Source organism: Leptodactylus fuscus, chromosome 1 (assembly GCF_031893055.1).
Source record: "Leptodactylus fuscus isolate aLepFus1 chromosome 1, aLepFus1.hap2, whole genome shotgun sequence".
Taxonomy (NCBI): domain Eukaryota; kingdom Metazoa; phylum Chordata; class Amphibia; order Anura; family Leptodactylidae; genus Leptodactylus; species Leptodactylus fuscus.
In genome coordinates, this window is record NC_134265.1 from 212,985,617 (window position 1) to 213,009,152 (window position 23,536).

The 23,536-nt window shown below is 44.6% G+C and overlaps 1 protein-coding gene across 2 annotated transcripts in view; it reads right to left on the minus strand.

Annotated features, from left to right (window-relative positions):
* LOC142214220 (scaffold attachment factor B2-like) overlaps window positions 1-23,536 on the minus strand; it is a 201,967-nt gene that overhangs the window by 171,693 nt on the left and 6,738 nt on the right. The window lies entirely within an intron of this gene.

Genomic DNA, 23,536 nt, shown 5'->3' on the forward strand with positions numbered 1-23,536 from the left:
TGTTTATTGTTCCTTGCCATTTGATAGGATGTTTGCAATTACTTCTCTCTTGTTTATTTCCTGATTGATGACACAATACCTTCAATACCGTTTACGCTTGCAACCACAAAAAAAAATGGCAGCAGGCATGTGCAATCGGCTCTGTACATGTCCGCGGCCATTTTTTTGTGGTTGCAAGCCGACTGCGTAGAAGTTTGAAGCTTGCACCGGAAGAAGACGCAGAGAGAGAAACTGCTTTGTTTGTCCATTATCTTACTTTATTCATTTTTTTGGGACACATCCCTTGACTTATCTGGTCATAAGTCAAGTGATGTATCTGCCTGCTCTGAGGGGGGAGGGAGGAGGGGCTATGTGCAGGAGAGCGAGCCTAGAGGGGGGAGGGGGGTTGGGGTAGTTTATCCTTTGGGGGGGGGGGGGCGGAGGAGCGGAATAACAGCATCGCTTCTGCTGCTGCTGGCTTCATGCAGGGCAGAAGCATAGCGATGTTGCTGTCATCTGTGCCGGCGTCTACACTCCCTGGCATCCACCTCTCTATTACAGCGGATGCCGGGTCTGTATTCACATATGCAAAGCCAAGCGGCGAGATGCCGCTGGCCCTGCGTGCACGCTCATAGATGGTGAGACCAGTCTAGCCTTCACAATGCAAATACAAACCTGGCATCGGCTGTAATACAGAAAGGCGGATGTCGGGTCTGTATTCGCATTGTGAAGGCTAGACTGGTCTATGAGCACGCACGTAGGGCCAGCGGCATCTCGCTGCTTGGCTTTGCATATGTGACCCCGCCCACCAATGACACAACAAAGCCGGAAGACAGAAGATTTTATAGCAATGAAGACTGGTGAGTATGCGACGTGGGACAACCCCTTTAACACCACAAAGTGTCACTGAAAAACTTTATAATATAGTTTTTCCTCTCCATTACGGTAATTTTTATTTTGTATTGTGCAGTCGGAGGTGGGGCCTTTAATAACGGCGTTTTATTAGCGTATTATTAATTTTTTTTATTATTATTTTATTTACATTTTTTTTAAAAACTTTTTTATTATGTATTTATTTTTTTCAGATTGTGTCCCCATAATGTGATAAGAGACCTTTGGGGACATCTGATCACTTTTTTTTTTTTTTTTTTTTGTACTAGAGGCTGATTTCTCCTATAACTGGGGCTGCTACATTTAGCCTCAGTTGCAGGAGGAATCCAGCCTATTGCACACTGTATATACAGCTTACTGAGCTGATCTGGGTCCTGTAGGACCCATCAGCTCTTGCAAGACTCTGCTCCCGGCGGATCACGTGACCGCCGGGTCAGAGGGCAGCCGAATTATGGCAGCGTCCATAGCTGTGTATACAGTGCTCATTGAGCGCTGTATACACAGCGATCGAGATGGCAGGGGAGGTAATAAACCTTCCCTGCCATCTCTCTGGGAGCTCCGGCTGAAGTTACAGCCAGCTCCCAGTATCAGCAGCTGCACGATCTCCGTGCAGCTACTGTGTTCTGACTGGACGTACTGGTACGCCCTGTTAGAACTAGGCAACCACTATCTGGACGTATATAGTCTATGGGCGGTCCGGAAGTAGTTAAAAGGGGAGCAGTTTTCAAAACTGGGCAGTCAATAGGGGATTCCACTTTATTGGAATCAAAAGTGCTCTGCAAATGTGACATGGTATCCAAACAACAAAAGCCACATTAACCTCCCTCGCGTGTGCCAATTGTGTGCCCAAACTGCATTCTATGCCCACATGTAAGTCACGGTACATCCAGGATAACATAATTAAAGAGGACTTTTCACCTCTTCCACCAATTCAAGCTCCTAGCATTGGCTAATAGGTGTCGCTCCATTAATTCCAACAAAGTTGTAATTTTTTCTCTAAACCTCATCATTCAAAGAATCAGGCGCAGTTAGTTTTGATGTCTAATTGTCTAATGTGCTATTTAAGCTCATGTGAGGCAGCCAGTGTCAGGCAGCTAGTGAGGCAGGCAGAGACAGACAGCAGTGGATATTTTCAGGAATCAGTGGAGCAGCACCTAATAAGAGCAGTAAAATGCTGGACATGTTGGAGGTGGTGAAAGGTCTTGTTTAACCGTGTCACGTGTCATACATGTGAACAAACTGCTGTTTGAGCACAAAGCTGGGCACTATATGGTTTTTGGAGAACAGTTTGGTTCTTGGCCATTATGTCACATTTAAAGATCCACCGTAATGCCAGTTAAGTGGAATCCATTAACGTGACCATTTTTTTGAAAACTACACCCCTGAAAGAATTTATCCAGAGATACAGTGAACATTTCTAAACAGCGATTGTTGCATTAATTTATTTTTCAGACATGAATGCGCAGCTGAAAAATGAAAATGGAAATTTTACTTAAATACATCATTTCAGTGAGCAATATGCTGTGCCCAGTTTCTGTCAAATACTCCAAAAGCTATTGTGCCCATCATGTATGCTTAACAAGTTTTGGAGTGAGTATCTCTTGCCACAAGCTGTCGCATCATATATTAAAATAAAATGGTTTATCTCTGGAAAAATTGCTACCGCTCCCTCCCTTCTGTGCCCAAGTGTGTGCGTGCCCAAACAGCAGTTTATACCCACATATGGAAAGTATGTTATCCGAAGAGCCATAATGTGGGCATAAAGTGTTTGGGCACACAGCAGGGTGAAGATGTTACATTTGGTGTGCACATTTATGATTGTTGGATTTTGTAAGCCATGTCATGTTTAGAGTGACATTAAAAAAAAAGTTAAAAGAAAATGGCTTGTTAGAGCAACTATATTTTTTTGCGAATCCCATGCCCGCTTTGCGGAAGAAATCGCAGCGCGGACACGCTGCGATTTGCAAAGCCGTTGTCAATTACGGCAGCTTTCCCGTAGTTATAATGTTAAGAGAAAATCTGCAGAGGAAAACTCTGTGAACTTTATCTTAAAAGCGCTGCGGAAAGAACCGCAATGCATTCATGCAGCGGTTCTTTCCACAGCGCATTAGCGCTGCGTTTCCGGCCCATGCAATTAGCTGAACTGATTGTCCTGCCAGAAGAGCTGTAGATAACAGTGAGAACAGCATTACGGAAATGTGGTGTAAACAATTGGAGGAATAAGTGCACATAGCATGTGCACTTATTCCTCCAATTGTTTACACCACATTTCCGTAATGCTGTTCTCACTGTTATCTACAGCAAACAAAGCAGAATTTCTAAGGGCTAGTTCACACGTAAATTACGTGTGGCTTATTTTGCTCTGGAAAAACAATGCTTCCTAATTAGGACGCGGTTTTTGGAGCGTTTTCTGGTAAAAACCGCTTCAGAAAACACCAGGGCGGTTTTCCCTCCCCTAAAGTGAATGGGCCGTAAAAAAAAAAGAAATGTGTTGCGTTTTTCGCCTCCCATTCACTTCTATTGCTTTCCTCAGGGGGAATCCGCCTGAAGAAAGGTCATGTCGATTCTTTTTTTTTTACCAGCAGCAAAAAAACGCTAGCAGAAAATCGAACGCTAGCATTTCACATAGGGCTACATTCTATGGAGGCGGATTTTAAGGCAAAATCCGCTGTCAAAATCAGCTCCATTGGCCCCGTATGAACTAGCCCAAAAGCAATATATTTAGGAAAAGTATTCAATTTACATAAGCTACCAGTATAGATAGGGTTCTTGAGATGGTAATATCCCTGTAATAATATATACAATATACACTCACCGGCCACTTTATTAGGTACACCATGCTAGTAACGGGTTGGACCCCCTTTTGCCTTCAGAACTGCCTCAATTCTTCGTGGCATAGATTCAACAAGGTGCTGGAAGCATTCCTCAGAGATTTTGGTCCATATTGACATGATGGCATCACACAGTTGCCGCAGATTTGTCGGCTGCACATCCATGATGCGAATCTCCCGTTCCACCACATCCCAAAGATGCTCTATTGGATTGAGATCTGGTGACTGTGGAGGCCATTGGAGTACAGTGAACTCATTGTCATGTTCAAGAAACCAGTCTGAGATGATTCCAGCTTTATGACATGGCGCATTATCCTGCTGAAAGTAGCCATCAGATGTTGGGTACATTGTGGCCATAAAGGGATGGACATGGTCAGCAACAATACTCAGGTAGGCTTTGGCGTTGCAACGATGCTCAATTGGTACCAAGGGGCCCAAAGAGTGCCAAGAAAATATTCCCCACACCATGACACCACCACCACCAGCCTGAACCATTGATACAAGGCAGGATGGATCCATGCTTTCATGTTGTTGACGCCAAATTCTGACCCTACCATCCGAATGTCGCAGCAGAAATCGAGACTCATCAGACCAGGCAACGTTTTTCCAATCTTCAATTGTCCAATTTCGATGAGCTTGTGCAAATTGTAGCCTCAGTTTCCTGTTCTTAGCTGAAAGGAGTGGCACCCGGTGTGGTCTTCTGCTGCTGTAGCCCATCTGCCTCAAAGTTCGACGTACTGTGCGTTCAGAGATGCTCTTCTGGCTACCTTGGTTTTAACGGGTGGCTATTTGAGTCACTGTTGCCTTTCTATCAGCTCAAACCAGTCTGGCCATTCTCCTCTGACCTCTGGCATCAACAACGCATTTCCGCCCACAGAACTGCCGCTCACTGGATGTTTTTTCTTTTTCGGACCATTCTCTGTAAACCCTAGAGATGGCTGTGCGTGAAAATCCCAGTAGATCAGCAGTTTCTGAAATACTCAGACCAGCCCTTCTGGCACCAACAACCATGCCACGTTCAAAGGCACTCAAATCACCTTTCTTCCCCATACTGATGCTCGGTTTGAACTGCAGGAGATTGTCTTGACCATGTCTACATGCCTAAATGCACTGAGTTGCCGCCATGTGATTGGCTGATTAGAAATTAAGTGTTAACGAGCAGTTGGACAGGTGTACCTAATAAAGTGGCCGGTGAGTGTACCTTCATGTACAAATTAGTCTCTTAGATAGAAACGCGATCATCTGTATCCCCTCAGGAAAAAAAAAAAAAAAAAAAAAAAAAATTCTAAAAGGCCAGTATTTACCCCTGTGGCATAATTGTTCTACCACTCAATAATTTCAAGAGGTTTTAACCTTTTTATTTTTTATTCCCCCCTCTCACCTTATTCAGCCTAATATAAAAACTTAAAAAAAATAATTAAAAAAAATAAAAAAAAAAATGGTTAAAGGGGTACTCCCACGTCGCATACTCACCCGTCTTCGTTCCTCTAAAATCTTCTGTCTTCCGGCTTTGTTTCGTCATTGGTGGGCGGGGTCACATATGCAAAGCCAAGCGGCGAGATGCCGCCGGCCCTGCGTGCGCGCTCATACACCAGTCTACCCTTCACAGTGCAAATACAGACCCGACACCCTGCGGGTCTGTATTAGCATTGTGAAGGCTAGACTGGTGTATGAGCTTGCACGCAGAGCCGGCGGCATCTCGCCGCTTGGCTTTGTATATGTGACCCCGGAGCGGAACAGCATCGCTTCTGCCGCTGCTGTCTTCATGCAGGGCAGAAGCATAGCGATGTGCCTGTGCCGGCGTCTAACAGTCCCCAGCATCCGCCTATTACAGCGGATTCTGGGGAGTTAGACGCCAGCACAGGTGATGCCAGCAACATCGCTATGCTTCTGCCCTGCATGAAGACAGCAGCGGCAGAAGCGATGTTGTTATTCCGCTCCTCCGCAACCCAATTAGTGCACCGTCGCTTGAAGAACCTTAGGACCTAAACTGGAAACGGCGGAAGCCAAGCCACAAAATGGTTCTGGTTAAACTTGGTTATAGCTCTCTATCTTATAAAAATGAATTCTTGTCTGTCTGTTCTTTATGCGCGACCAAACGACTGGACCAATCTTCACCAAATTTGGTACAGAGATACTTCAGATATCCGGGAAGGTTTAAGACGAGACTGCAACTCGTTCGGAAGTACCGTTGCTGACATACAGCATTCCCAACACAATGCCCCCCCCCCCACACACACACCTTAGCCAATAAAAACCTGCAAGTCTTTCACTCATATTCCAACTGCAATACACACGGTCACTCCACATTCACAATCCAACACGGATATCCAAACTGATACACGCATCAGAGGATTATATACACAGATCAGCACACAGTATCACACGCCAGAGGATTAGTTACACGTGTGTGCGCACAGTTCCACACACTGAAGGATTAGATACATGCGTCTGCACACAGTTCAACACGCCGGAGTATTAGATACGCATGTCTTCACACAGTACCACATGCCGTAGGATTAGATACACGCGTCTGCACATAGTTCCACACGCCGTAGGATTAGATACTCTTCACACAATACCACACAGGGGAGGATTACATACGTACGTCTGCACACAGTACCACACGCCAGAGAATTAGATACGCGTGTCTGCACACAGTTCTACACACCGTAGGATTAGAAACACGTGTCTGCACACAGTACCACATGCCGTAGAATTAGATACGCGCATCTGCACACAGTTTCACACGGTGGAGGATTAGATACGCGCGTCTGCATACAGTACCACACACCGGGGAATTGGATCCATGCGTCTACACACAGTACCACATGCCAGAGGATTGGATATGCGCGTCTGCACACATTTCCACATGCCAGAGCATTAAATACATGTGTCTGCACATAGTTGTACAAGTCATAGGATTAGATACACGCATCTGCACACAGTTTCACGGAGGATTAGATACGCGCGTAATACATTGAAAGCAATAGGGAAAAAAAGCCTCCCATTGATTTCAATGGGAGCACAAGTATGCCGGCTCCCATTCAAGTCAATGCGAGCTGCTTTTTACGCGCTCATTCTGAACGTGTTTTTACGATCAGAATGAGCGCACCGTAACTCCGTGTGAAGGCTCCCTTACACACAGTTCGACACGCTGTAGGATTAGATACGTGCCTCTTCACACAATACCACACAGGGTAGGATTACATAAGTGAATCTGCACACAGTACCACACGCCAAAGAACTAGATACGCGTCTCAGCACACAGTACCACACAGAGGAGGATTAGATACGCGCGTCTGCACACAGTTCTACACGCCATAGGATTAGATAGATGCGTCTGCACACAGTACCACATCCCCTTGGATTAGGTACGCATGTCTGCACACATTACCACCCGCCGGGGGATTGGATACATACGTCTTCACACAATACCACACACCAGAGGATTAGATACACGCCACTGCACACAATACCACACGGGGGTGGATTAGATACGTGACTCTGCACACAGTACCACATAGGTGAGGATTAGATACCTGCTTCTGCACACAGTACCACACGTGGCAGGATTAGATACATGCCTCTGCACACAATACCACACTCCGGAGAATTACATACGCATCTCAGCACACAGTACCACATACCAGAGGATTAGATATGCACGTCTGCACACAGTTTCACTTGCCGGAGGATTAGCTAAGCGCCTCTTCACACAATACCACATAGGGGAAGATTAGATATGTACATCTGAACACAGTACCACACCAACAAGGATTAGATACTTGTGTCTACACACAGTACTACATGGGGAAGGATTAAATACGCGCATCTGCACACAGTACAACACGCCAGAGGATTAGATATGCGCGTCTTCACACAATTCCACACACCGGAGAATTAGATACACGCCACTGCACAGTACCACACACCGGAGAATTAGATACGCGTCTCTTCAAACAGTACTACACGCTGGAGGATTAGATATGCATGTCTTCAGACAGTACCAAACGCCAGAGGATTAGGTACGTGCGTTTACATACAGTACTACATAGGAGAGGATTAGATATGTACATCTGCACACAGTTCCACACAGGGAGGATTAGATACGTGCCTCTGCACACAGTTCCATACGCTGGAGGATTAGATAGACGACTTTGCACAGAGTACCACACAGAGTTTTACTCCAGGTTTCTTCACTGCTGTATGTCAGCTTTAAAGAAGCAGGGCTTTGTGGATGACACTGTTACACAAGGTCACATACACACAGCTTTACTCCAGGTATCCATAACAACTGATCATAGGTTTTTCACAGATATCCAAAATGAGATACACATTATCACGTGCCGCTTATAGACACACACAAACAATATACAAAACACACCAGTCCAAAATTGGACAATTCTTATGGGACCACTACACAAACAAAAAATGTAATCTACCCGTTCGAAGCCGGGTCCTCCTGCTAGTAACGAAAAAAATACAAAAATAGTTCGGCTCACCATATAAAAGTTCTTTCCCTTCAGATATAGTCCTGGAAGCACGGCACACGGGAGGACCCAACCCGTTTGGATACAAGTACGAGAACAATAAAATGTAGCCAGCTGATCCAGATGTATGAAAAGTCCGTGATAAATAAAATATAACTTTTATTTTAAGTAAAATAAAACAAGTTACATAGTAACTTTGGTGTCATATCTCTGTACAAAAAAGCTACGCGTTTCGGGATGCTAGTCCCTTCCTCATGGCTCAAACATGTAACACCAAACTGATCTTTTAAACCATTACATCGAGATAACTCCACCTCCCGCCCAATCTATTAACCCTTACATTGTAAGCACACACAAACATTAAAATCAACAATGCATATATAACAACTCCGTATATATAACTCAATGTGTGTACAGTAAATATCCATTACAGGGCGATACATAACCATTAACAATAATATATATATACCAATATAATTACCGCGGACCATATGTATGAAACTCTCAATTTGAATGTAAACCTGTCTGCTGGCCCTACTGCTCATGCACCAATCTTAAATACTAAACTGCAAGACAAATCCTACAAACTAAAGAAAAAAAGCAAAAAAAAAAAAAAAAAAAAAGATTAGAGACCGTCCTACTCACCCTCCCCGAAGAAATATACTGTTGAACCTGTATATAATCCTCGCACTCTCATGTTGTTTCCCTATAGTGCGACCGACTTCCTGATACACCTGGTAACCATGGTATCCTATTTCCCCGGTCACGTGACTAGGAAACGTCACATGATCGGAGGATAATGCACAGCCAAGGTATAACCAAGCCCCCAGGAAAAATACACTCATTCCACCACTGAAAAAAGAGAGAGATATATATGTAAGTGAAAATCTCTCTCTCATAATCCACAAGTTCCTATCTACTTATAAGGAACTCAATAAATATAAGCTAGATCAGACCTTAAATTAAGACCAGACGGCCATCTAGTCTTCAATTTCCTTATCCAAAAGGCTTCTCGAAGGAGAACCTTTTTTCTCCAATCTCCTCCACGAAGAGGTTTTTTTACTTGTTCTATTGCACAGAACCTCAAACTAGATACATTGCCCTGATGTTGAAAGAAAAAATGTTGAGATACAGCTGAAGTGTTGTCATGTTCTTTACTACTCCCCGCAATGTGCTCTGCAATCCTCACCTTGACCGCCCTAATCGTACACCCAACATATTTTAACTTACACTCAATGCACTCTATTACGTAAACCACGTGATCCGTGTTACAATTTAGAAAAGATAAGATGGAAAATTCATGGATATTATCCGAACTACAGAATGTAATAGTCTTATTAACATACCGGCAAACTGCACACCGTGGTAAACCACACTTAAAAAAACCTTTGTAATTTAGCCAGGTGGACTTATTTTTATCTCTACTAGAGTATAAACTGGGGGACAGTTGACTACCCAAGGAAGACCCTCTCTTGGCTACTATTTGAATTCCCTCTTTCAATATTATGCGTGTTATTGGATCCTGCAAAAGAATCGGCATATTTTTGAGTATGATTGTTTTTATCTGATTAAATTGTCTCGAATAAGGAGTTGAAAAAAACCAACTTACGATCCGATTCTATAGAGCTTCTGCCCCTATTGTTTCTCAACAGAGATGTCCGCGTTTTATTATCCACTATTCTTCCAGCTCTTTCAAGGCTCCAATTAGGATAACCACGGTCACGCAGTCTACCAAGAGTAATTGTTTTTTGATTTTGAAAATCTGTATCATCAGAATACGCTCGACGCGTGTGTAATAATTCTCCAAGTGGAACTGACTTTACAGTGTGCTTAGGATGTAGACTGCTAGCTAGTAGCACATTATTCCCTGATGTGGGTTTACGATAGATGCTAGTTACGACTGTACCTCGTTCAATGTCTGAATAAAGGTCAATATCTAAAAAGGAAATCTTAGTGGCATTTTGTGCATAGGTGAATTTTAAATTCAAACTATTATGATTTAAATAACTCATAAAGTCGGGAATCAAGTTGGTGTCACCCTCCCATACAAACAATAAATCATCTATATATCGACCATACCACACGACGTTGCTGAAGCAGGGATTCCTCAACGAAAAAACAAAATCTTCCTCCCACCATGCTAAAAATAAATTTGCTATAGATGGAGAAAAGGGGGCCCCCATAGGAGCCCCCTTAACCTGTAAATAATATTTCCCATCAAAACTAAAAAAATTGTGTTGGAGTAAAAATAATGTAACTTCCAAAATATATTCACATAACTGTAAAGAAAATTTACTGTATTTAGATAAATGATATTCTAAAGCTACGACAGCAACGTCGTGTGGTATGCTCGAATAAAGCTGCTCAACATCGGCCGTGATCCATACATAATTAGGCTTCCATTCAAAATTATCAAAAACCTGCAAAATTGCTTTTGAATCACGTAAAAAACTGGGTGTCCGCCAAACCAAAGGTTTAAGTAAATCGTCCAGACAAGCACACAAGGCTTCATTAACACTCCCAATACCAGCCACAATGGGGCGTAATGGTGGTGGTATACGCCCCTTATGTGTTTTCGGGAGGCCATGAAAAATGGCCATGATAGGATAATTGGGTATCAAATGTTTTGCCTGCTCTGAAGAAAATATTCCCAGGGAAACCCCTTTGCCCACAAGAGATTCCAATTTTTTATATACCTGATGCGTTGGATCACAATCAAGTAGCTTGTAAGTAGTATCATCCTCCAATATATCCAAACATCCCCTCAAATAATCCAAACTATCCATAACTACCACCTTCCCATCTTTATCCGATTGTTTAATCACAATATCTTTCCGATTTTTTAAACTTTTTAATACCTGCTGTTCTTGTTTGGAAAGATTGTCAGAATGACTACCATAATGAACTTTATCCCCCAAAGTCTCGAGGTCCGCCTCCACGGCCTGCTGAAACAGGCCATAGACCGAAGCTCGAGACTTCAGGGGATAGAAACCAGGATTGGTATAATTAACTCCTATTCTGTGGATAGAGTGGTCATTGAAAGGAACTCTCTCATTCTCAAGATCATTTAAATATATCAAAGACACCTGTTCTTTAAACGAAAGAGACACATTATCCAATACTTCACATATATTATCATCCACAACATTACCCTGTACATCTACAATAGTATTGGACTGTAAATTATTACTTATGTCCTCACTGTAAAAATGTCTTTTGACAGTTAAAGTCCTTATAAATCCATTGACATCTAATATTGTAGAAAAGACGTCAAAATCCTGCGAGGGGACAAATTTAAGTCCTTTAGCCAGTACAGATGATTCCTCCGGCAACAAAGGTGAGGATGACAAATTCAAAACCGCACTGTCAGAAGATCCTAACTCCCCTGGTTCTGATTCACAGACCTGTTGGCCCGTGTATAATAACGATTTCTTTGTTGTATGTTTGCGTCCCGCACGTCTGTATTTTCTCTTTCGTTTTTTGATCCATAAGGAACATTGGGGTGTTTCCTTTTATCCTTATACGGAGTAGATGAATCACCCTGAAAATCCGACATATCTGAATGATTAGAGTCATGACAAGTCGAATTGGAAGTGTTAGATCCCACATCTGATGAACTAAAAGACACTCGACGATCAAAACTGCCATGAGTACGTCTTCCTTTTTTCAGAATAGATCTAGGTGTATTATAAGATTTTTTTCTGTGGGTAGACGTATCCCGTGGTGTAATCGTCCAAATCTCTAGTGAACTTCTTTCTTTTCACCATCATAATTTGTTTTTCCATATTATTTAATTTAGTTACCGCTTTATCACTTAAGATTTTATATAAGGGATCATTTTCCACTTCCTTTAGTTGGATTCGTAAGGATGCAATATCTTTTTTTATGCCATCCAATTTAATTTTTTCCTGCTCTACTATCAGTTTCATTAACTGAATGGAACAAGAGGATAATGTGTCATTCCAAGCAGCTACGAATTGTTCATTATATGCCATAGTAGGGAATTTCTTCAAACGCAGCCCCCTTGGTACCATCTTGTTCTCTATATATTTTTCCAGAGTAATATAGTCCCAAGATAACCTTAATTCATCACCCATCAGGCATTCCCATTTGGTTATCAGCTGTTTACAATCAGTATTAGTTTCACTGGTAGTAGGCAAGTCTGGTAATTTCATGTCAAAAACTGTGGCTATTTTAGCAGACCATTCCGTAGACAAGTTACACAGATTATGTTGTTGATCGTCATTCATTTTCAGTCAAAAAAGGGAGCACGAACAAAAAGTCCCAACAGTAACGAAAAAAATACAAAAATAGTTCTTTACAGTTATGTGAATATATTTTGGAAGTTACATTATTTTTACTCCAACACAATTTTTTTAGTTTTGATGGGAAATATTATTTACAGGTTAAGGGGGCTCCTATGGGGGCCCCCTTTTCTCCATCTAAAGCAAATTTATTTTTAGCATGGTGGGAGGAAGATTTTGTTTTTTCGTTGAGGAATCCCTGCTTCAGCAACGTCGTGTGGTATGGTCGATATATAGATGATTTATTGTTTGTATGGGAGGGTGACACCAACTTGATTCCCGACTTTATGAGTTATTTAAATCATAATAGTTTGAATTTAAAATTCACCTATGCACAAAATGCCACTAAGATTTCCTTTTTAGATATTGACCTTTATTCAGACATTGAACGAGGTACAGTCGTAACTAGCATCTATCGTAAACCCACATCAGGGAATAATGTGCTACTAGCTAGCAGTCTACATCCTAAGCACACTGTAAAGTCAGTTCCACTTGGAGAATTATTACGCACGCGTCGAGCGTGTTCTGATGATACAGATTTTCAAAATCAAAAAACAATTACTCTTGGTAGACTGCGTGACCGTGGTTATCCTAATTGGAGCCTTGAAAGAGCTGGAAGAATAGTGGATAATAAAACGCGGACATCTCTGTTGAGAAACAATAGGGGCAGAAGCTCTATAGAATCGGATCGTAAGTTGGTTTTTTTCAACTCCTTATTCGAGACAATTTAATCAGATAAAAACAATCATACTCAAAAATATGCCGATTCTTTTGCAGGATCCAATAACACGCATAATATTGAAAGAGGGAATTCAAATAGTAGCCAAGAGAGGGTCTTCCTTGGGTAGTCAACTGTCCCCCAGTTTATACTCTAGTAGAGATAAAAATAAGTCCACCTGGCTAAATTACAAAGGTTTTTTTAAGTGTGGTTTACCACGGTGTGCAGTTTGCCGGTATGTTAATAAGACTATTACATTCTGTAGTTCGGATAATATCCATGAATTTTCCATCTTATCTTTTCTAAATTGTAACACGGATCACGTGGTTTACGTAATAGAGTGCATTGAGTGTAAGTTAAAATATGTTGGGTGTACGATTAGGGCGGTCAAGGTGAGGATTGCAGAGCACATTGTGGGGAGTAGTAAAGAACATGACAACACTTCAGCTGTATCTCAACATTTTTTCTTTCAACATCAGGGCAATGTATCTAGTTTGAGGTTCTGTGCGATAGAACAAGTAAAAAAACCTCTTCGTGGAGGAGATTGGAGAAAAAAGGTTCTCCTTCGAGAAGCCTTTTGGATAAGGAAATTGAAGACTAGATGGCCGTCTGGTCTTAATTTAAGGTCTGATCTAGCTTATATTTATTGAGTTCCTTATAAGTAGATAGGAACTTGTGGATTATGAGAGAGAGATTTTCACTTACATATATATCTCTCTCTTTTTTCAGTGGTGGAATGAGTGTATTTTTCCTGGGGGCTTGGTTATACCTTGGCTGTGCATTATCCTCCGATCATGTGACGTTTCCTAGTCACGTGACCGGGGAAATAGGATACCATGGTTACCAGGTGTATCAGGAAGTCGGTCGCACTATAGGGAAACAACATGAGAGTGCGAGGATTATATACAGGTTCAACAGTATATTTCTTCGGGGAGGGTGAGTAGGACGGTCTCTAATCTTTTTTTTTTTTTTTTTTTTTTTTTTTTTTTGCTTTTTTTCTTTAGTTTGTAGGATTTGTCTTGCAGTTTAGTATTTAAGATTGGTGCATGAGCAGTAGGGCCAGCAGACAGGTTTACATTCAAATTGAGAGTTTCATACATATGGTCCGCGGTAATTATATTGGTATATATATTATTGTTAACGGTTATGTATCGCCCTGTAATGGATATTTACTGTACACACATTGAGTTATATATACGGAGTTGTTATATATGCATTGTTGATTTTAATGTTTGTGTGTGCTTACAATGTAAGGGTTAATAGATTGGGCGGGAGGTGGAGTTATCTCGATGTAATGGTTTAAAAGATCAGTTTGGTGTTACATGTTTGAGCCATGAGGAAGGGACTAGCGTCCCGAAACGCGTAGCTTTTTTGTACAGAGATATGACACCAAAGTTACTATGTAACTTGTTTTATTTTACTTAAAATAAAAGTTATATTTTATTTATCGCGGACTTTTCATACATCTGGATCAGCTGGCTACATTTTATTGTTCTCCTCCTGCTAGTACACTATATAAATCAGGCTGCAAAATCCTGATATGCCACGACACCTCAGGAGGCTCTGACTGCTTTCATGGAATGAGGAATCAGGAGATTGAAGCCTAGGAAGCAGACAGGCCCTTACAAGGGCCCTCAGGGAGAACGAACAAAGCATCCGAATGACAGAAAATATTAGTGAGGGACAAATAAACCCAAACCACCTGGACAACAACCAGGCAGTCATATGGATGCTTGGGGTCTGGGCAGAAAGATGTGTAAGCCGATGGCTGGTCAGGTAATGGAGGGGGTGTACATCTCACCCAGACTACTCAGGTGGGTGAGATGAGAAAACTCCAGGAATGTTTGTTCTCAGCAGATAACTTTCGTCTGCTGAGCATTTTGGTAAATGCTAAGAGTTTGGCTGGAGAGCTGACAGAGGTCATATTTTTGGGAGCTGCGTCCTGAATAATTCTACTGGCTTTTTTGGATTTCTGTTATTCTAGGTAAGGTAACCTATTCTATGTTTAGTTAGAGCCTAGCTGGGCAGTTATTTATTTTTGTATTGTTTCCTTTTGTTGCTGCACTACCTTTTTGAGTGAAAATAAAACTCTACCTTTGTTTTGGACTAAAAGAAACTGGACTTGTGTATCTACGCCACCCCACCTAGCAATCGCAGACCCTGACAGATGGTATGACCAAGATCTCGTTGATGTGTAAGGAGGAAAGAAGGCAGAAAAGATAATGGCAGATGGAGGACAACATTATTCTTGTGGAGGACCAGGAAAGAGGAGTTAGGTCGAAGATCATGTGGATGGAGGAAAGGGGTCAAACAGGGTGCAAGTACAATGTGATGATAAATAAAAAAAAGTAATTTAATAATAATAATAATAATGATAAACAACAATAATAAAATCTAAAATGCAGCATGGTATACATGAAGGAAATACGAGCAAGCCTAAGGGGGAAACTAGGGGAAAGGTATAGACATAAAAAATAAATAAATAAAAAACACACTTCACGTTTAATAAATAACTAATAAAAGGTGGGTACACGATCAAACTAGTGAGCTTAAAAAAAAAAAGTTAACCATTAGGAAAATGATAATAACTGATAGTAATACTGAACGGCATAAGTGTCCGTAAACTCCACCCGAACAAAAGGGCACCTCACAGTATCTCCAAAAGTGTGAATTGAAATTAATCAACCCATACTAGGAGACTAGAGCAGCATAAACCACAGCCGCTTCTCCCTCAACAATGTATGGTGTAGCGCTGACAATAAACAAAAGCTGGCGTAGATACTCGCAGAGGGCAGATACTCCTACCTAACAACACACACGAAAATGTAAGATGCCTTTTAAAGATAAATTCACTAGTAGGGACTAAATGTGACTCTCTTTAGCCAGTGAACATATTACTGTGTTTAGAAATAGTAAATATAATAGACCTAAATAGGCGCCCCTAGCAAAGATGAATGGATAATAAGTCCAATGTGGGTAGCCAGGCTGTCCTATATGAATCACTCAATGCGTTTCTACCTCCCTACCATATGGAAGGATTCATGAGGAGAATGTGACACGACATATTAGGAAACTAGCCTGCAACTGTCAGCAATATCCCTCCTATACCCTGTTTCCCCGAAAATAAGACATCCCCCAAAAGTAAGGCACGGGGGAGGTTTTGTTAAATTGCCTAATATAAGGCACCCCCCGAAAATAAGACATCCCCAAAACACTGCAGCCGGCAGAACACTGTGCACGATGTTCCGTGTGCACAGTTATGCCGGCTGCTGCCTCTGCTGTGATACCACTGTTCCTGCTGCTGTAAGATCGTATGCTGCGGGGAGTCCACTCTCCCAGCTCATCCCACAGCAGCCGGAACAGTGGTATCACAGCAGAGGAGGCAGCCAGATTTCCTGTGCACACGGAGCACAGCGTTCAGCCAGCTGCAATGCCCACTAAGTGAGGCTCTCCGGCACAACCGCCGGAAGCCTCGCTAATCTCTGCTAAGCCCCGCCAACCACTTCCACCACCGTGACCAACAGCAGCACCAGCGCTGCTATGAAGATGGGGAAGGTAACTAGCATACCTCCCCCCACCACCACCACCACCTCTTGCACCACCTACAACCGGCAGTCATGTAGGCACTCCGTTAAGGAAGCGCCGGCATGACTGCCGATTGTCCCTCGCTCCAGCCGCTCCATAAGACATCCCCCGAAAATAAGACAGGTCATATATTTCGGAAGAGAATTTAATATAAGACACTGTCCACTGAACCTAGCAGTTGGTAGAGTATGCCGTTAAAACGGCAGTTCCCAGGACTCTGATGGTGTGACACGGAAGTGGGGGGGTGCCGCTCCCTGAGCTTGGCCAGATTCAAATAGCTAAGTCCAATACGGAAACCCTAGGAAGCACCCACCAGACAGGGAGGCAACCATCTGACGGTATGACTCCTCCAGCATGTCATAGGAGGCGTGGCTACCCTCTGTTCACAATGATGTTGATGAAAGTAACCAAATAGAGGTAAACTACTTCTCCAAATGGTTCATGTCTAAATTATTAATGGCAATAAGGCCTGGGTTCACATCTGTGTTCGATATTCCGTTCGGGGAGTTCGCTTGGGGACCCCCCGCGACCAGAACACCAAATGCATTAAAAAAATGAGGGTAGCAATGAAACCACAGAAACCTTTTAGACTATAAATGGGGTCCATGTGTTTCCTGCAAGAATCATACGGAGAGAAAAGTGGTACTTGAAGTACTTTTCTCTCCGCAAGATTCGTACGGAAAACACACGGTCCCCATTATAATCTATAGGTTCCATGTGGTTTCATTGTTCACCGCTTTTTAATGTGTTTGGTATTCCGCTCGGAGGGTCTCCAAGTGAAATCCCTGAATGGAATACAGAACACAGATGTGAACCAGGCCTAAAAGATATACAAAGTAGAGAGAGCAATGTAGGACAACAATAGCTGAAACGTGCGTTGGGTGGTCGGCCGGTGGATATTTGGATACTTTTCACTCATGGGTAAGCAACCAACAACTACCTGGTTACGTATGCCTTCACCATTGCAATCTTATAGCAATGTGAATTAGGAGGAATATAGCTCCAACGTGAATTAGTATAAACTGAGGAGGGAGGGGGAATCCACCATTGCAGAAAAAAAAATTTGGTTGGCGTTCTGCTCCAGATTAGCTCTGAATGAATGGGCCTAATCGGGAAGGTGTCTTGCGCCGCGGCTGAGTCAGCCACAGAAAAATAGGTCATCTCGCTTCTTTTTTCTGCTACTGTTAGCGGGGAAAAATAAGCAGGTGGCTCCCACTGAAATCAATGGGAGCTGTTTTGGCAAGCGTATTTTGAGGTGGATTCTGCTTCAAAGTCCGCTGCCAAAAAAACTCAGTGTGAACATATCATTTGGCTGAGGCACCTCGGTGCAGCTTCTTTTGTTGCAGATTCTGTTGTGGTTTTTTGAGCCAAAGCCAAGAATGGCTACAGAAGGAATATATAGGAAGTTCTTATACTTCTCTCTTCCGCTCAATCTACTCCTGAGTTTGGCTTAAAAAAATGCAACAAAAGAAGCTGCGTTTCTGCACTGTGGGGCCTCAGCCTTTAGATGGGACATTTACCGCTTTGGTTGAGCACTTTTCAAATTTGTATCGGCTAGTATAATAAAAGGTACCGTATTTTTCGGACTATAAGACGCACAAATTTGGGGGGAAAAGAAGGGTGCATCTTATAATCTGAATGTGGCGCCTGGCATCCGCTGTAATAGAGAGGCGGAAGCCGGCAAGTGATAGACGCCATTACAGGTGCCGGGGCCTGAGACATCGCTGCGCTCCTCTGCCCTGCATGAAGCCAGCAGCGGCAGGGGCGATGCTATTCCGCTCCTCCGTCCCCCCGCCGCTGGCTTCATGCAGGGCAGAGGAGCGCAGCGATGTCTCAGGCCCCGGCATCTATCCCTCCCCGGCATCCGCCTCTCTAGTACAGCGGATGCCGGGTCAATAGTCAGTATCGGCGGCCCCTTCTCCCCCCGGGGCCGGTCCCCACCGGCCCCATACCTGTAAAGTTGCAGGCCGGCTCCTGCGCGACGATATCGCGGGAGCCGACCTGTTCGGGTGACAGCCAGGAGCCTAATGAGGCTCCCGGGCCTGTCACTGCTATATATTAGTATTGTGGCTGGGTCTATGACCAGCCGTAATACTAATACACAGAATGTCCTATAGCCGGCAATACAGTTGTATTGCCGTCTATGGGACTTGCAATCAAGTGACCGCAGGTTCAAGCCCCGGGGGGGGGGGGGGTTATAAAATAGTAAAAAAAAAAAAAAAAAAAAAGCTTTAAAAATATATAATAAAAATATGAAATAAATAAAAGTTCTAAATCACCTCCTGTCCCTAGAATATATATATAAAAGTAGAAAATCATATATCATAAACCACCGTGTTTTTTTTTCAATAAAAGGTGATCTAAGAAATAGATATTCCCCAAAATGGTATAACTAAAAAGTACTTCTGGCCCCGCAAAAAAAAAAAAAAACACTCTATGCGTCCCCGTACAGCTGCAGGGTCACCTGTCAATGTGGCCTTGCAGCTGTTGCAAAACTACAACTCCCATATATTAAATATTTTACCAGTTTTTGCTTCAAAATTTTTTTTCCCCATTTTCCTCCTCTAAAACCTAGGACTTATAGTCCAGTGCGTCTTATAGTCCGAAAAATACGGTATGTTTTATCTTCATTGACTTATACTAAATCTTTCAGTGAATAATAATTGAAACTGTTAGGCTACTATACATTCATACCCAGTGAAACACATCCTATCCTATTAATATAAAGGCGAAAGTTTGTGAGTTTGTGGGTTTGTGTGTTTGGATGTTTGTTCCTCAATCACAGCCAAACGGCTGAATGGATTTTCGTGAAATTTCACACACACACACACACCTATTTGCCAGGAAAAGGTAGTAGGCTACTTTAAATGTGGGTCACTCACCCCAAATCACCACCGTGACCCTCCAAAGACCCCTCCAGGCTCGGCTGTAAAAGCTGGCATTCTGTCAGCGCTGGTCTGTCCACGCACCTCCTATTGGTGCATGGCAGGCTGTGGGCGGGCTATAGAGCCAGGGCTGCGGCACCTTAGGTTGGGGACTGAATGTGGGCGTGCCAATTGAGCAGAGACACAGTGAACAAGATGGCGGCAGCCCACATCGTCCCGGAGCCGCAGCTATACTAGGCCACCTGCACACATCGCGGACAGAGGAGGCTGCTGCAGCTGACACTCCACATACAGGTCAATGCAGCGTGGGGGAGGGGGTGTCCAGGGGGGGGGGGTGTCCCCAGGGATCAAACACATTCCCCAGCTACATGTCCCCCTCCTACATCGGCCCCAGTGTAGTAGCACTCACCTTGGCTACACTCCCCCGCCGCACTCTCCGCTAGCTCAGTGCACATAGTTCTCAGGCTGCTGCCTGTGTGTGTTGTAGATGCAGCAGAGCGCGGCCCAGCGTCATAGCAACCTGACGCCACACACAGGCAGCAGCCCGAGAACTATATGCACTGAGCGAGCAGAGAGAGCAGAGGGAGGGAGCGTGGCCAAGGTGAGTGCTACTACACTGGGGCCGATGTAGGAGGGGGAAAAGAAACTGGGACCAGAGATGGGGGGGGCATGAAGCTGGGGGCAGAGATGGAGGGGCATGAAGCTGGGGGCAGAGATGGAGGGGGACATGAAGCTGGGGGCAGAGATGGAGGGGCACATGAAGCTGGGGGCAGAGATGGAGGGGCACATGAAGCTGGGGGCAGAGATGGAGGGGCATGAAGCTGGGGGCAGAGATGGAGGGGCATGAAGCTGGGGGCAGAGATGGAGGGGCATGAAGCTGGGGGCAGAGATGGAGGGGCATGAAGCTGGGGGCAGAGATGGAGGGGCATGAAGCTGGGGGCAGAAATGGAGGGGCATGAAGCTGGGGGCAGAAATGGAGGGGCATGAAGCTGGGGGCAGAGATGGAGGGGCATGAAGCTGGGGGCAGAGATGGAGGGGCATGAAGCTGGGGGCAGAGATGGAGGGGCATGAAGCTGGGGGCAGAGATGGAGGGGCATGAAGCTGGGGGCAGAGATGGAGGGGCATGAAGCTGGGGGCAGAGATGGAGGGGCATGAAGCTGGGGGCAGAGATGGAGGGGCATGAAGCTGGGGGCAGAGATGGAGGGGCATGAAGCTGGGGGCAGAGATGGAGGGGCATGAAGCTGGGGGCAGAGATGGAGGGGCATGAAGCTGGGGGCAGAGATGGAGGGGCATGAAGCTGGGGGCAGAGATGGAGGGGCATGAAGCTGGGGGCAGAGATGGAGGGGCATGAAGCTGGGGGCAGAGATGGAGGGGCATGAAGCTGGGGGCAGAGATGGAGGGACATGAAGCTGGGGGCAGAGATGGAGGGACATGAAGCTGGGGGAAGATGGAGGGACATGAAGCTGGGGGCAGAGATGGAGGGACAAGAAACTGGGGGCAGATGAAGGGGGGGGGGACAAGAAACTGGAGGAAGAGATGGGGGGACATGAAGCTGGGGGGGGGGGCAGAGATAGAGGGACAAGAAACTGGGGGTAGCGATGGGGAGACAAGAAACTGAGGGCAGCAATGGGGGGACAAGAAACCGGTGGCAGAGATGGGGGGGGGGAGAGAAACTGGTGGCGGAGATGGGGGGACAAGAAACCGGTGGCGGAGATGGGGGGACAAGAAACCGGTGGCGGAGATGGGGGGACAAGAAACCGGTGGCGGAGATGGGGGGACAAGAAACTGAGCCCAAAGATGGGGGGACAAGAAACTGGGGGCAGAGATGGGGAAACAAGAAACTGGGGGCAGAGATGAGGGGACACGAAACTAGGGGGAAGAGATGGGGGGGGGGGGACACAAGGAACTGGGGGCCGAGATGGGGGGACAACACATATAAGCGGTTCAACGCCACCGCCAACCCGCAGACAAAGTCGCGGGTACCTGCTAGTTTCTGCATATTTTTAACACAAACAATAGAAGATTTCTAAGAATGTTACAGCCTATTTTATAAATTTAAAGAGGACCTTTCACCGATTTGGGCACAGGCAGTTCTATATACTGCTGGAAAGCCGACAGTGTGCTGAATTCGGCGCACTATCGGCTTTCTCAATCTGTGCCCTGGGTAAAGCGCTATCGGTCCCAGTACCGTCCACAGCAGCAACTATCGCGCTGAACAGTGTGAGCGGGGAGGAACGCCCCCTCAGTCTGCTCACAGTGCTTGCCTATAGACGAGTATTATCAGGAGGGGAGGGGGCGTTCCTCCCCGCTCACACTGTACGGCGCAATAGGCGCTGCTGTGGAGAAGGACGTACCTGACAAATTGTCAGGAACGCCCTTCTGAATGCAAAGAGCTACGGTACCAGGACGATAGCTCTTTACCCGGGGCACAGATCGGGAAAGCCGATAGTGCGCTGAATTCAGCGAATGAACGGGCCTAATTAGGAGTGAGTCTCGTGCCGTGGACGCTGCGGCTGCAAAATCCAGAGCAAAATAGGGCATGCCGCTTCTTTTTCTCTCCAACTATATATATATCTCCCTATATTATAAAAATGAATTTCTGTCTGTCTGTCTGTCTGTCTGTGCTCTAATGCGAACCAAACGACTGGACCGATCTTCACCAAATTTGGCACAGAGATACTTCAGGTATCTGGGAAGGTTTAAGACGAGACTCCAACTCTCTCGGACGTACTGTTGCTGAGATACAGCATTCCAAACACAATGCCCCCCCCCCCCCCTTAGCCAATACAAACCTGTAAGTCTTTCACTCATATTCCAACTGCAATACACATGGTCACTCCACATACACAACCCAACACTGATATCCAAACTGAGATACATGCATCAGAGGATTAGATACACAGATCAGCACACAGTATCACACGCCAGAGGATTAGATACACGCATCTGCACACAGTCCCACAAACCAGAGGATTAAATATGCGCTTCTGTACACAGTTCCACATGCCAAAGGATTAGATACACACGTCTGCACAAAGTACCACATGCCAAAGGATTGGATACACGCATCTGCACACAGTTCCACACACCAGAGCATAAGATATGCACATCTGCACACAGTACTACATGCAGTAGGATTAGATACGTGCATCTACACACAGTTCCACATGCCGTAGGATTAGATACGCGCCTCTTCACACAATACCACACAGGGTAGGATTAGATACGTGTGTCTGCACACAGTACCACAAGCCAGAGAATTACATACACGTCTCAGCACACAGTACCACACAGGGGAGGATTAGATACACGCATCTGCACACAGTACCACATGCCAGAGGATTAGATATATGCATCTGCACACAGTACCACACAGGGGAGGATTAGATACGCGCATCTGCACACAGTACCACAAGCCATAGAATTACATACATGTCTCAGCACACAGTACCACACAGGGAGGATTAGATACACGCGTCTGCACACAGTACCACATGCCGTAGGATTAGATACGCACCTCTTCACACAATACCACACAGGGGAGGATTAGATACGTGTGTCTGCACACAGTACCACGAGCCAGAGAATTACATACATGTCTCAGCACACAGTACCACACAGGGGAGGATTAGATACACACATCTGCACACAGTACCACATGCCAGAGGATTAGATATATGCATCTGCACACAGTACCACACAGGGGAGGATTAGATACATGTGTCTGCATACAGTACCACACTTTGGAGGATTAGATACATGCCTCTGCACACAGTACCACAAGCCAGAGAATTAGATACGCGTCTCAATACACAGTACCACACGCAAGAGGATTAGATACGCACATCTT